The sequence below is a fragment of the Rhipicephalus microplus genome, chromosome 8 (genome assembly GCF_043290135.1).
Source record: "Rhipicephalus microplus isolate Deutch F79 chromosome 8, USDA_Rmic, whole genome shotgun sequence".
Classification (NCBI taxonomy): Eukaryota; Metazoa; Arthropoda; class Arachnida; order Ixodida; family Ixodidae; genus Rhipicephalus; species Rhipicephalus microplus.
This window is the reverse complement of record NC_134707.1, coordinates 117,990,439-118,006,471: the sequence shown is the minus strand read 5'-3', so window position 1 is coordinate 118,006,471 and position 16,033 is coordinate 117,990,439. Positions and strand designations below refer to the sequence as shown.

General features: G+C 45.7%; 1 long non-coding RNA gene across 1 annotated transcript; it reads left to right on the top strand.

The window, feature by feature from the left end:
* The first annotated feature begins 11,296 nt into the window (after positions 1–11,296).
* On the top strand, positions 11,297–14,324 carry LOC142768733 (uncharacterized). Its single transcript, XR_012885417.1, has 4 exons — positions 11,297–11,448; positions 12,037–12,262; positions 12,318–12,431; positions 12,728–14,324. It is a non-coding gene; the product is annotated as an uncharacterized LOC142768733 (long non-coding RNA).
* Positions 14,325–16,033: the final 1,709 nt, after the last annotated feature.

The window sequence follows — 16,033 nt, the reverse complement described above, 5'->3', positions numbered from 1 at the left end:
CCTGAGGTAACGCGGGACATTGCCAGAGCATGTGCGCGAGTGAACAGTACACTTCTGTGCAATCTGGGCACTGTGAATTTATGTCTGAGTTATAATGGCTGAGTCGGCCCCGTGATGGGTACGATCTCGTTTGTAACATTCTAAAGGCTACTTCTTGCGCGCGTTCTAGTTTTGAATGGGGTAAAGGGTATCGGCTTCTGTTGTGTCGGTAGTGGGAGGTAATTTCATGGAAGGTGAGTAGTGGGTCATTAAACTGCACGTCTGGGCCCAGCTCTTCGGTGGCTGATTGATCGTCACGGCGGGTCAGTTCTCGTGCTCGATCATGAGCCATTTCGTTGAGGTTGGGTTGTTGTGGGTGAACGTCTTTGCCCATGTGGGCAGGGAACCAAGAGAGGTAGTGCGAGCCCGTATATTTCCGTGTTTGTAAAATGCGGGCTGCTTCTGGAGCGATGTTGCCGGTTTCGTAAGCCCGAATGGCGGCGCGAGAGTCTGTGAAGACATTGGTTGGAAGTCAATAAACTTCTCCTTGTTGCATTATATATATATATATATATATATATATATATATATATATATATATATATATATATATATATATATATATATATATATATATATATATATATATATATATATACATATATATATGTATGTATATCTGTATCACCTTTTTCATTTCATCACCCCATTGTCGTTGTTATTTGTAATCGATTCGGGCAAAGTGTGCTGGTCGACATTTGAGTTAATTTTTGTATAGCGCCTTCTTTATTGATTGGCGCCTTCAGTCAGTTTTTTTACGCGCAGATTGTTGCTGATGTCTTATTTGGGGGGAGACAAACCCCCCCCCCCTCCCTTGTACCCCCCCCCCCCTGGCCCCCCAGCCTCAAGGCCTCTTTTATACTTCCGGGCATGCACTTACCGTGTACGAAAGCAGCATTGTTTCAGGCGACAAAAAACAAATAATACCTAGAGTTGTACAGCGCTAAGTCGCTACTTGTTCCAACCGCGTGTTGAGAAGACCTTCCACCGTGCATGATTGGGCCTGCTGGAGCACCACGCGCTGTACAGTAAATAGAGGGGTACGTTCCCCCCCATACATTGTACCTCGGTAGTGGTGCATTCCTGATTGTACATGCACCCTTTGTAGTCGTGAAGCTCGATGTTTTTGTCATGTACTTTATCCTTGGTTGGAAGTCAATAAACTTCTCCTTGTTGCATCTGGTGACGTTGCTTTTTTTCACTTGATCAGGCCAAGGCTTTCGATAGGGTCAGGCACACCTACCTGTTCGAAACCCTGCGAGAGTTTGGCCTACCGGCAAGCTTTTTACAAGTGATAAGGCTCCTGTACTCAGACCTCAGGTGCCACGTAGTAGTAAATGGCTCCACGACGGACACCTTTCAGTACACGAGAGGGATCAGGCAGGGGTGCCCGCTTGGCCCAACCCTCTTTGTACTCGCGATAGAGCCGCTACTTACATCCCTGGCAAGCGATGCGCACATCCGGGGCCTTCCTCTCACAGGAACTGCGGACCTGAAAGTCCTCGCATACGCTGACGATATCTCCCTTTTTGTGCGAGATCCAAGCAGTCTCGAGCGCTTTCACCAGGTATTCGCGTCATATGCCCTAGCATCAGGTGCACAGCTAAATGAGAGGACGTGTAAAGCCCTCCTATTCGGCCATTACCTGGCGCACGTGATCGGCAACTTCGAGGTAGTCACCGCTCTTAAGGTCCTCGGTATATACTTTTCCAGCGAGGGAGTTACGGCATCAACGTGGTCCCGAGTCGTGGACAGGGCTGCACAAGTGTCAGAGAGCGCTAGCCTACAAGGCCTGACGCTATACGAGAAAGCCCTAGCCGTCGAAACAAGCATTTGCGCCCTAGCCTCGCATGCGAGCCGAGTAGTGGTGATGCCCACAAGAACAGCAAGCCAATTGACCAAACTCATTAACGCATACCTCTGGAATGGGAAACCGCCACCATTGAAGCAAAACTTGCTACAACTGGCAGTGTCAGAAGGGGGTCTCGGCCTACCACATGTGTTGACCACGAGCAGAGTCCTGGCCCTGAAAACCGCCCGCATGCTCGCGCGCGCGAGCGATTACCTAGGGCGCAACCTACTCCTCTACTGGAGTGGAGTGAAGCACGACTGGCTGGATGCAGGCCGCCACACCGGGCCCTTTGCTGAGGCACGCGCGCCCTCGCGCGTCGGCTACCTGGCGCACGTCGGCTACCTAACGGCATCGGCTACCTGGCGCATGTTGAGGCAAGAAGTGCCCGAAGGCGATGTGGATGAGGACCAGCCAGCGCGCATCGTTGAAGCCATCACGCGGAAGCAGCTGAGCGACACTGAACAAAAACGAGCCGAGCGCGTGAAGCGCGAATTACTCTCGCTCCGTTGCGGCACCCCCCGTGATGCACAGGATTTCCTCCTGAAAAAGGCCTGGGCCGTCCTCCCCACCAGACAACGCCTGCATAAATTTGGAATAGTCCCGGATGCACGTTGTCCGAACTGTCACGCAGTTGAATCACAGGATCATGCGTTGTTCCAATGCGTGGCGGTGAAACCCGTGTGGCGGATGGTAGCCCGCTCCTTTGGTATCCGCCCACCTCCTTACCACAAGCGCAACAAAGGTGCCTTCGGCCAACTTGTGCTGATCTTCACGATGCTAGCTATTTGGCAAAGGAGATCGCTAGCGGAGGCGCGTAGAAAGCCTGTCCGGAGCGCGTTTCCGGTAGTCTCGCGTATCCGGCGGTTGCTATGGGCCCACCTATCCGGCGAACTCGAGGCCAGCGGCGAGGAAAACTTCCTTCGTCGCTGGCATACCAAAATCTTTTTTCTGAGGAATGGCAAGCTAGCCGCCCCAATCACTACCTGGTGACCCCCCTCCCGCTGTCTAGCACATGCAGAAGGGGACTTGTATATATATATATATATATATATATAAGTCAAGTAGATCCTCCAAGAGAACGGTAACAACGGAAGTGTTTAATTCGACAGTTTCGGCCAGAGTCTGGCCTTCATCAGGAGTCATGGTACATTCTGTTTGCGCTCACATTTATAGTATTTTGGGTAAAAAATGAGAGGGAAGGAACGAAAAAAAAAACAGAAAGAAAGAAAGAGTTTGAAAAACGAGAGAGGAAAGGATATCCAGAAAGTTCCAGGTTCCACTGTGCTTCGCGAGTGGCGTCGTCAGTGTGTATTTTCTTAGTATTGCGTTCAGTGCAGTTTGGTGGCGGTCCCTTTATTGTAGACGGGGCCTGGCTAAGGTAAGGGCTTGCGTGTCGCGAAAAATGCTTTTTTTATTATTATTTTTTATTTTTTATTTTTTAAAGACCGTCACTAATTCGGCGTCGGGGACAGCGTTCCGAGGCTCCAGGAAGTCGGCGCGGGAGAAAATGTTTCTTAAGGCGCTGTCTGTCGTTTTGAATGCTATTTTGCTCTGCGAATCCGCGTTTGGGGGTTTTAATTGTGTATGGGGTGGCCCTTCTATATGTCGGGCTTTGTTGTCGAAATGCGGGAAGGGTTTCCAAACTGCGAGAAAGGACGTTTGAAGTGATTGCTATTTTGTACTGGGAAACCGCGTTCGGGGCGTTTAGTTGTGTATGTGGATGTCGGGCTTTGTTGCCAAAATCGGGGAAGGGTTGCCAAAAGGCGAGAAGGGGCGTTTGAAGTGATTGCATTTTGTTCTGGGAATCCACGTTCGGGGCTTTTAGTTGTGCATGCGGTGACCCTTCGACAAGTCGGGCTTACAACTATTGTTCGGTTATTCAGAGAAATAGAAATAGACGACAGTGGTTCACTGAAACACGCAAAGATATTTGTAGTTGTCCAGTCCTCGTCGCCGCCACAGTGCCGCGAAATCTTGAACTGTTATGATTACAATTATAAACTTACATATACACACATACACCCCCATACATATGCGCATATGCATAAGTACATATACACATATAAATGCATATGTATATATTATAGTGCTTTGATTGCTGCAAGTGTACCCGGACTTTCATTTATGCCTTTTTCGAGGGTGTTAAATCGGTGTATGAGGTATGATTCACGTTGTTCACGTTCCCGGTTTGATTTAAATCCTGTTTCTAAAAGTGTGACTGACAATTTGTCGAAGGAGTGGCCGGGAAGGTTAAGGTGTTTTGATAGAGGTAGATTCGGCGCTGATTTCGCGTGGGCTCTGTGATTATTGAAACGAATCCTAAAGGGTGTTTCCGTTTGTCCGATGTATTGCATGCCGCACACGTTGCATTCAAGTAGATATACCACATTAGGGGAATCGCATGTTAGATTTCCTCGTATGTTAATTGAAAAGTTGGATTGTGTGCTGCTTGCCTTGCTTGTATCTCGCATCGCTTTGCATACAAAACATCGAGGCTTCAGACAAGGTCGGCATGAACTGTCGGAAGTTGAAGTATTGATTTGGGAGTTTACAAGTGTGTCTTTGAGGTTGCGTGTTCGTCGGTAAACGACGCCAGGAGCCGATGGGAATGCACGTTTTAGACGTTCACTTTGTTCCAGTATGTTGTAATGTCGTTTAAGGATTTTGTTAACGTTGGGGAAATTCGTGCTGTATGTTAAACATAGGTGTGTCTGTTGCAGGTTGTGTTGTGGTGGCCGCTTCATCAGAAGGTCATCACGCTGAAGTTTTCTAGCTTTTTGAATAGCGTCATCAATTACATGTGGAGGATATTTCTGTTTTTCGAGCACGAGTTTAAGCTTTTGTGAGCTCGCGTGGAAGTCAGTGACTTTTGAGCAAATTCGCTTAAAACGGTGGGCCTGGCCGTATGGAATGCTGTTTTTACAATGGCGTGGATGATCACTTTGGTAATGGAGGTACTGTTGTCGATCTGTTGGTTTGCGGTAGAGGGTTGTGGAAAGTTTATCATCTTCTATTATTATGGTAACGTCAAGGAAATTTACGGTTACTTGTGAGTAGGTGTGTGTGAAGTGTATGTTTGGATGCACAGTATTGTAAGTATCGATAAAGTTTAGCAGTTCATCCTCGCTGTGAGTCCAAATAAGAAAAATATCGTCAATGTACCGCCTGTATAGGAGTGGTTTCAAGGGAGTTTGGGACAAAAATTCGGTTTCTAGTTCTCCCATAAAAATGTTAGCATAGTTTGGTGCGAGTTTGGTACCCATGGCGGTGCCGCTGATTTGTCGAAAGTACTCTTGGTTGAACTCGAATGAGTTCAGTTCTAATACAAGTCTTGTGAGGCTTGCGATGGCAGAGAAATCTGCCCTGCCGCCACAAATCTCGACGAAAACAACCAGGCCGCATGGCAAAACGTCCTTCTAGAAGCATCACTCAAGCTAACAGAAATTGCAATCAACCACAGTGAAAAACAAGTAAAGAAACTGACCAACATGACCAACGCCATTCTGCGCGACAACAACCACTTATCAAACGAGGAAATCACCCTACTAACAGAGTTCGAACAGAATAAATACCAAGAGGTCAAGAAAACTAAAATACAGAAACTTAAAAGAGACAATGTTTCCAACCCCACACTACCAGACGCTACACTGTATGACTACAACACATTCACCCACGAGGAAACTCACGGCACAAACAAGAAAACACCTATCAACACTCACTACGACGCTGCGATTATAAACCTATCAGACACGAGTTTGTCAACTGATGAAGTAAAACTATTATCTAAAGGACTAAACTTCTGCCCAACTAGAAAATCTTTCGATGAGTTTCACTTACTCCGAGACCTCGACAACTTCGCTAGAAAATTGAGGCTGCACGAATATTTCTTGGACAAGCCGTCTAACATTCCAAAGACTCCCCGCCACCAAACAAGCGATTGGACACCAAATAGTCATCGAGACAAGTGTCTGGACTTATATATTAACGCGGTCCAGAAAGATATATTACAGGAGTATCACAGACAGAAGGGAAAGCGGGAAAACATGACAAAATCCGAGAAAAAGAGTATGCAAAACCTAACATCTAGGACTGATATAATAATAAAGCCCGCTGACAAAGGAGGGGCAATTGTAGTCCTAAATACAACCGACTACCTACAAGAAGCATACCGTCAACTAAACGACTTAAAATTCTACGAACGCCTCCCAGGGGACCCGACAGAGAAATACACGCGTATTGTAGCAACAGAACTGAAGAAGCTGTTGGACGAGGGAAGAATAACACGCAGTGAGCACAAATTAATGCGGCCAGTACACCCTCGTCCAGGGCGCTTCTACATACTCCCAAAAATTCATAAACCCGGTAATCCAGGCCGACCAATCATTTCAGGTATAGGCACAGTAACCGAGCCCATATCAGGGTACGTAGACAAATTAATAGGCCACATTCCGTGCACTCTCGGGTCGTACGTAAAAGACACCTCACATTTTCTTCGAGATATTGCAGACCTGCGCATTCCGAAACACTCATACTTAGTTACCCTTGATGTGTCTTCACTTTATACAAATATTCCCCACGATGATGGCATAGCGGCATTAAAAAACACATACACAAACCATAGACAACCTGACACCCCAGATTTCTCTGCCATCGCAAGCCTCACAAGACTTGTATTAGAACTGAACTCATTCGAGTTCAACCAAGAGTACTTTCGACAAATCAGCGGCACCGCCATGGGTACCAAACTCGCACCAAACTATGCTAACATTTTTATGGGAGAACTAGAAACCGAATTTTTGTCCCAAACTCCCTTGAAACCACTCCTATACAGGCGGTACATTGACGATATTTTTCTTATTTGGACTCACAGCGAGGATGAACTGCTAAACTTTATCGATACTTACAATACTGTGCATCCAAACATACACTTCACACACACCTACTCACAAGTAACCGTAAATTTCCTTGACGTTACCATAATAATAGAAGATGATAAACTTTCCACAACCCTCTACCGCAAACCAACAGATCGACAACAGTACCTCCATTACCAAAGTGATCATCCACGCCATTGTAAAAACAGCATTCCATACGGCCAGGCCCACCGTTTTAAGCGAATTTGCTCAAAAGACACTGACTTCCACGCGAGCTCACAAAAGCTTAAACTCGTGCTCGAAAAACAGAAATATCCTCCACATGTAATTGATGACGCTATTCAAAAAGCTAGAAAACTTCAGCGTGATGACCTTCTGATGAAGCGGCCACCACAACACAACCTGCAACAGACACACCTATGTTTAACATACAGCACGAATTTCCCCAACGTTAACAAAATCCTTAAACGACATTACAACATACTGGAACAAAGTGAACGTCTAAAACGTGCATTCCCATCGGCTCCTGGCGTCGTTTACCGACGAACACGCAACCTCAAAGACACACTTGTAAACTCCCAAATCAATACTTCAACTTCCGACAGTTCATGCCGACCTTGTCTGAAGCCTCGATGTTTTGTATGCAAAGCGATGCGAGATACAAGCAAGGCAAGCAGCACACAATCCAACTTTTCAATTAACATACGAGGAAATCTAACATGCGATTCCCCTAATGTGGTATATCTACTTGAATGCAACGTGTGCGGCATGCAATACATCGGACAAACGGAAACACCCTTTAGGATTCGTTTCAATAATCACAGAGCCCACGCGAAATCAGCGCCGAATCTACCTCTATCAAAACACCTTAACCTTCCCGGCCACTCCTTCGACAAATTGTCAGTCACACTTTTAGAAACAGGATTTAAATCAAACCGGGAACGTGAACAACGTGAATCATACCTCATACACCGATTTAACACCCTCGAAAAAGGCATAAATGAAAGTCCGGGTACACTTGCAGCAATCAAAGCACTATAATATATACATATGCATTTATATGTGTATATGTACTTATGCATATGCGCATATGTATGGGGGTGTATGTGTGTATATGTAAGTTTATAATTGTAATCATAACAGTTCAAGATTTCGCGGCACTGTGGCGGCGACGAGGACTGGACAACTACAAATATCTTTGCGTGTTTCAGTGAACCACTGTCGTCTATTTCTATTTCTCTGAATAACCGAACAATAGTTGTAAGCCCGACTTGTCGAAGGGTCACCGCATGCACAACTAAAAGCCCCGAACGTGGATTCCCAGAACAAAATGCAATCACTTCAAACGCCCCTTCTCGCCTTTTGGCAACCCTTCCCCGATTTTGGCAACAAAGCCCGACATCCACATACACAACTAAACGCCCCGAACGCGGTTTCCCAGTACAAAATAGCAATCACTTCAAACGTCCTTTCTCGCAGTTTGGAAACCCTTCCCGCATTTCGACAACAAAGCCCGACATATAGAAGGGCCACCCCATACACAATTAAAACCCCCAAACGCGGATTCGCAGAGCAAAATAGCATTCAAAACGACAGACAGCGCCTTAAGAAACATTTTCTCCCGCGCCGACTTCCTGGAGCCTCGGAACGCTGTCCCCGACGCCGAATTAGTGACGGTCTTTAAAAAATAAAAAATAAAAAATAATAATAAAAAAAGCATTTTTCGCGACACGCAAGCCCTTACCTTAGCCAGGCCCCGTCTACAATAAAGGGACCGCCACCAAACTGCACTGAACGCAATACTAAGAAAATACACACTGACGACGCCACTCGCGAAGCACAGTGGAACCTGGAACTTTCTGGATATCCTTTCCTCTCTCGTTTTTCAAACTCTTTCTTTCTTTCTGTTTTTTTTTTCGTTCCTTCCCTCTCATTTTTTACCCAAAATACTATAAATGTGAGCGCAAACAGAATGTACCATGACTCCTGATGAAGGCCAGACTCTGGCCGAAACTGTCGAATTAAACACTTCCGTTGTTACCGTTCTCTTGGAGGATCTACTTGACTTATTGCAACGCTACGGCCATTTTCGCCACCATGCCATATATATATATATATATATATATATATATATATATATATATATATATATATATATATATATATATATATATATATATATATATATATACTTATATATATGTATGTATATCTGTATCACCTTTTTCATTTCATCACCCCATTGTCGTTGTTATTTGTAATCGATTCGGGAAAAGTGTGCTGGTCGACACTTGAGTTAATTTTTGTATAGCGCCTTCTTCATTGATTGGCGCCTTCAGTCAGTTTTTTTACGCGCAGATCGTTGCTGATGCCTTATTTGGAAGGAGACAAGACCCCCCCCCCCTCCCTTGTACCCCCCCCCCCAGCCTCAAGGCCTCTTTTATACTTCCGGGCATCCACTTACCGTGTACGAAAGCAGCATTGTTTCAGGCGACAAAAAAGTAATAATACCTAGAGTTGTACAGCGCTAAGTCGCTACTTGTTCCAATCGCGTGTTGAGAAGACCTACCACCGTGCAAGATTAAGCCTGCTGGAGCACCACGCGCTGTACAGTAAATAGAGGGGTACTTTCCCCCCCATACATTGTACCTCGGTAGTGGTGCTTTCCTGATTGTGCATGCACCCTTTGTAGTCGTGAAGCTCGATGTTTTTGTCATGTACTTTATCCTTGGTTGGAAGTCAATAAACTTCTCCTTGCTGCTGAGGCTGACGGGACGGCTCTGTGCTCTCCCATAGTTGAGTACCTAGTACTTGATATAGTTACCCACTTTTTTAAACGCATGTGTTATTAACACACCTGGATAGCGCACCGAGCGAGCGAGCGTGGTTGAAGCCGCCGCTGGTGTCGCGAAAACCACCGCCATAGCAAGTCGCCCGTTGCCGCCACGATGGCTTCTCTTTTAAGGGCGAAGCTCCTTGGTTTTGGCATAGAGAAAGAAGAAGACAAGAGAGGACACTCCGCGAAACCTGGCCTCAGGAAGTGCGTCACGATTACGTAACGAACCTGTGCTCTCACCAAACGTCAGAGGGCGCAAGCGCAAAAAAATAAACAGTTATAATCAATGCAACGGAATTGTTTTCACAAAATAATAGATATACGCCCAAACTTGGTATGTTCTTTATACATAAAAACAATTTATTCAACACACCTTACGCGATTATTTTTCTTCAGCCGTACTGTCATGAACACCATCTACCGAGCAACAAGCCCATGCATGACTGACAGCGAGAAGCTTTCGTCGCTTTCGTCAACGTCGGCTGCGTCGGCGTTTTCGTGCGTGAGATAACAGGTGAGGCACGTTTTCAAGCGAAGCTTGTTGAATGACGTCTTTTTTCAGAAAACGGTTACACCTGCGCGAATAAGACACCATGCAACAAACACAGAAAGATGCACACACACACGTTGCGCTTCGTGTGTGCGAGTTTGTTTCTTACGTGGCGTCTCATTCACGCAGTTGTAACCTTTTTCTGAAGCTTGTAAGGACTGGGAGGTTCGCTGAAAAGAAAATTTGTGGCTTTATGCGGCGGCTAGACGGGAACATTGTGCAACGTATGCAGTATAGCAAAGGCGGCACGGCGTCAAGCCGAGGCGACGCGTGCTGCGTCTGCCACGGACGCGAGCGTCTGTGCGCTGAGCATAGCTAGGCAGCTAGGTCATAGGCTCGGTGGCTCGGTGCAAAATATTGAGAAGCGTTCGCTGGGCCTCGCATGCTTCACGACGCGTTTCCCGAAGGCTCGGAACACGAATAATTCTTGGTGTGCCGGAGGCAAATCTGGACTAGTCAAGTGGCCATCACCTTCGTTTCTTCGCTAGCCTTGTGCCACTAGTGCAAGCTGCTCACAAATTTTTTTACGTTTCCAATATAATTTTACCGCACAAATTTCAACTACGATTTTTCTTCCCAATGTACTGCTGATACTGCGTACGTACGAAGGTGTTCTAAAGTTCCCAGGCCGCGATACCATTGCATTACAAGGGATAGCGGCCTGGAAACTTCTGAAGATCTTTGTACGTGGTCTTGACGTATATCTTTGTAAGTCAGAGTTTTATGGGTCAGAGATGTATCACTGGTTTTGTATTGTGCATCGATTAGCTAATCATTCAAAGGGATTTGTTGGTACACTTATGACGTGCACATATCTTTTTCGTAATTTGACAGCGAAGCATCCACTTACTAACATTTTCAGACCGCGTTGATCCCATGCCGTCCGGCGGTCCAAGCTACGGCAGCTACTGCTTTGTATCGTGGTGCTTCAACAATGGCAGAACCCACAAGAAGCCTGGGACGAGTTTCTTCCGCATACCACGGGACGGCAGGTGTGTTAAAGCTTTTGTATGGTTTGCATGTCTTTAGGCTTACTGTTCGAACTTGCTCAGTGAGGGTAACAATAAAAAATCACTATTGAAGCACTTCCCCTTTCAGCTGATAGTTCATTGCCAATGCAGGATGCAAGCATGGATGCAGTATGCTGGACGCGATGATCTCCTGAGTAAGCTGGCCAGCCTATTGTACGCAACGTACAGGGTTTGTAGCGACCATTTTACTGCTCAAAGTTTCATGGACCCTGGGCACACAAGGCTTACAAGAATGGCTGTTCCCAGTGTGCAACCAGCTGCACCATGTAAGTGATTGACTGAAACTCAAATATGTGCAATAGCAGCCACTTGTATTGAATCAGGGGCGACAGTTAACCGCGAAGATCTTTGTAGCCGATGGAGAAACCTCACTATAGAAGTAACACTTGGAAAGTCTCAAATTTTGTGAATTGTGGGCTGTTACCTTTCTAACAGCAGCTTTACTTTTCTGTCGTTTTTTGATGCTCTTGACCTGCGCAACTTGTTTTGAAAGACTTTAAAGGGCCATTTCACGTTATCTTCAAGCCTGAGTGCACATGTACATATACCTTTCATCGGTGAAAGCTGGCACTGTTGATAATTCCAAAAATCACAAATTACTTGTTTCCTAGTTGGTGCCTTCTCTTTTCTTCCACGTTCGACCAATTTATGCGTTTGAAAGAGCTGTTTAAGTTTCCCCATGCTACAAGCTTTGTAACTTGTACCAACTGCACATATATGCACGTTCTCCGAGCGTCGCTTCAAATAGTGACTGTGACATGACTGCAGAAGCTGCACTGACAGGTGCGGATGAGCTTCAGTTTGTGTTATTTTAAGCCTCTTACTGACACATTGTTGTAATTTCATTTCTGCAGGACCTGCGGTAGAGGCTTCAAAAAGCGGCTCCCACACATTGAGGTGCCCCGATGAGCAGGGTGCGTTCAGTGTCGCTATTTCTTTTTTTTTTTACCCAAATTGATTGTTGACCAAACCTCTGCAGGTGGCAGCTCCGTTGTAGCTGGTGAATTTCCGCTGACTTTGTCTTGCCGGAGAAAACCTTAACCAGTCGTTCAGCTGTCACAAAAGGAACTTGTGTGGCCGGTAAGTTGTATGTTCACTTCAACACCAGAGTGGATTGATATAGAGACTTCCGCAGGCCGCTCGCAAGATTGCTCCGACAGCACTGTCCGAGGCACTGAACAAGCTTCACAAGACCCTCCAGAAGATGTCTCCGCTAACAGCTCCACGCCTGAGTGCCCCAGAGAAAAAGGTTGACTATGCTTTTATTGCAGCTGTTTTTAATGTGCTATTTTATGTTTAGGACATTCTGAAAAAACTATCCTCAAAAGGACACTACTTGTGCACTTACAAAATGCAAGGGTGGGCTCTCAGTGATTTTCATTTTTTTGTGCATTGTCAACATTGTGAATGGTTTGTTTTTAGGTAGTGGAATCGAAAACTTTGCACCGCAGAAAGTTGTGCACCTTGGGTCTGAAAGAGCGAGGAAAGTGCTCGTATGGGATTAGTTGTTCTTCGCTTTTACATCCATTTTTTTGTTTATTGCAGTGCGTTCCTGTGTGCCAGCGACAATGTCTCCATCAATGAAGTACAAGCAAACCATTAAACATCTGCAAGCCAAAGTAGCAGCACAGCGGACCCACCAGTATTTCACAATGCTCAAAGCATACCACGTCCCCAGCAAACTTTTTGGAAATCTCACTGTGCCATCAGAAGCAGCTTTTGCATACGTACAACAACTTGAATCTCACTTTCTTGCCATGATTGAGGCCACTGCACATCACCTGAAAGTGTGCGATGTTTTGAATCACCATCTGTCAAGTGTTGGCGATTTTCAATTCTGCTCTGCTGGGTGTCGCGCGAAGTTTCTGAAAATGTTTTGCCGGGTTCGTTTATGTTGGCATGTGCGTTTTGTGAACCGAAACTTAGATAGGGTTATGTTCCAGTCTTCAATCTCAAGCATACTGCTTGACGAGTTCAAAGGTTAGCAATTAGCGGCGGGTTTACACTAAAGTATTCAAGTTGAGCCGAATCCTGCTATAGCTTTGTCATGTTATTACTTCGTTACAGCAGACTTCATTCTGGTCTTATATGCTTATATTCAGTTCAACTGGACTAACTACTCCTTCGTTGCATACATTGTTTTGGTTACCCGCTATGAGGAGCAGGGGCACTGTGTATTCGGTCGAAGTGATTTGCATAACCTTAAAAGGAATGTTGGGTATCCTGTCTGTATTTTTGTAGCAAATGCGGGCGAACTGTACACTTTACTGTGGGTCGCTTGGTCACTGTGTATGCTTTATCTCTCCAGCTCAAGTAATATATCGATAACAAAACCGCTTGTTGAAATGTCTTCGAGCGGGTAAGGAACACGGTATGAAGTGGGCACGGTTCACGTTATCACACTTTTCGTATTTTAGCTTTTCATCAACCTCCTCATCTCGCCCATCAAAATTTTCAAAAGAATACCCAAACTTGTAGCGTTTGATGGGGCTGCGGACGCTGCCATTTTATTTTTATATAGCTTGCGAGTGATAACGTACGATGTAGAGCCTTTGTGAAAAATAATGAGCCAAAGTGGTTTCCTTCTGCTATTTATTAGCCCTGTAATACCGCTCTCGTAGCACCAATTAAGGTCCACAATTCTGAATAAGTGATGACTACAATCTATTTTAGCTCGCAAGCGTCACAGCAACACCCAGACGCAAATCACTTGGGATCTAATAAGTTTTTGATGAAGGCGACGCATAAGAAGAGCCACAAGACCTGCCAGTGTTGTAGCATAAAGTTTGTCTTTCACGTAGTGAGCAAGCTGCAAAGCCCTACATTTCTGAGGACAAGCAGGCATCAAGTCTGCTTTTTTCATTTTGGACTAGCTGTTCTTAAGCACAGCCAGCACACTGCACCTTTGCCTTTCTGCTATACTGTGTAGTGTGGTTTCTGTGCGCTCTTCTTTTCTATGCATTATTTCGGTTAACCCCAGGCGTGATTCGCGACTTCATTGCTGTGTATATGTCACTTCTTCCTTCTTCATCAGCATTGTGCGCTGTGTTTTTGCCATAAATCCTTACTTACCCACTGGCCCGGTGTGTCATACTTCACCAGCTTCTCGGCTTCTGCCAACTCTAGCGATGTGTGCGTTGTCTGTGTTCTCTCTGTATTTGGTACAATTTATTTGTAAGGCGAGATGCATTTGTTGTCTACCTTTGTCATATTGTGCTTTTTATATTCTCAGACTCTACCCTGCCTTTGAATAAAACATTGCGGATACTCTGTCTCTTTGACTGATATATACATTGATCACTTGTTCAAAAAGAAAAACACAAGCGCGATGAATAAAACCGCAGTGAATTATCATTACCTGCATCTCTTTTTATTATAACTTAATCGAAATAAAAATACGTCACGACCAATTCGCACGAACCACTGAACAAAACAAAACAGGGAATCGCTAAATCAAAACGACCTACAAAAAATATCCATTTGGGCGATGAAAAGTGGTCTAAAATCATGAAGTTTAGTCATAGCCAAAAAGCGTCGGTTACGCAAAGTAATTCAAAAATTGCGCCAGTGAAACCGAAACAGGAAGCGCACGCCACTTTGTCTCACCAACCACCAGGAGTGCTAGGGTCGATTGGGCCGCTGGGGTCTACGGGAGTGTCCACTCTTAACCTTTTTTTTATTTCTCTATGGTTTTGGTCTTTCCATCTTCCGATCGTGTATGTAGCCACCAGTGGCACATACCCGAAAGAGTGGACCATAGAATGTCCGTTGGATGGCAGCACTTGTATATGATTAATACATGATGAAAAGATGTGACACGTCTTTACTTGGAGTGTTCACTAGATATACGGACGGACGGATGGACACACAGATAGACGAACGCACAGACAGACAGAGGGGCGGATGAACGGATAGACGAACAGACAGACAGACAGAGGGACAGCCGCATGGACGGATGGACGCATGCTGGGACGCATAGACGGACAAATGCACCGACGGTCATACGGATCGATTGACGCATGGATGAGCGGATGCACGGACGGTCACATGGATGGACGGACACACGGAATAACGCATGGACGGACGCATGGATGGACGGAGGCAAGAACGAATGCGTGGACGAAATCACCGACGGACTGGCAAATGCCCCCCCCTTCCCCAATTATCATGCACTCCGCGGATATGCTGTGATAGGAAATGTCGTCGTGAAGACATTTCACGACGGTAAGTGCCTCAAAATTATGTTACTATTTACACATTTTGCGAGGAAATTGTCGCAGTTGATCGGCTGTTTTCAACAAGGCATGCGTAAGGTGCTTTTTTTTTACTGCAAAAGCTGTTATGGGATCAAAACTCGGGTCACGCGCAGTTGTCCACCGCCGCGGCCGTCGCCACCGCCAGTGTCCGTAACCACATCGCGCAAAGTTAGAAAAAAAAATCAAGCACCAATGAGAAAGTGGGGCCCGAAACCCAGGTCTGCTGGGAAACTGCCCAGTATTCTACCACGGAGCTTGCCAAGAAGTCAAAAGCACCAGCTGGTCAGCGCGGTGCCAGCACAGTATTTTACCACTGCGCTACGCCGGTGCTTGTGACTTGTTTGAAAACTTGCCTTAGGCAGGCTTGATGTCGGGAAAGCAGTCACGATAATACGACTTATGAAGCGTTTTAAAACAGCGTAAGAAGAACCAGTTGTTGCGCCCAATGCGAATAGCGTAAAGAGTGGGCCGTTCAATGCTCCAACACATTACGAAAGATTGTTCTTGTTTCCCTATTAACAGTGGCGCATTGACACTTCAGCCACAATTCCTCATCTTCGTCAGCCAGTGCATTAACATTTAGCACGAAATTCCT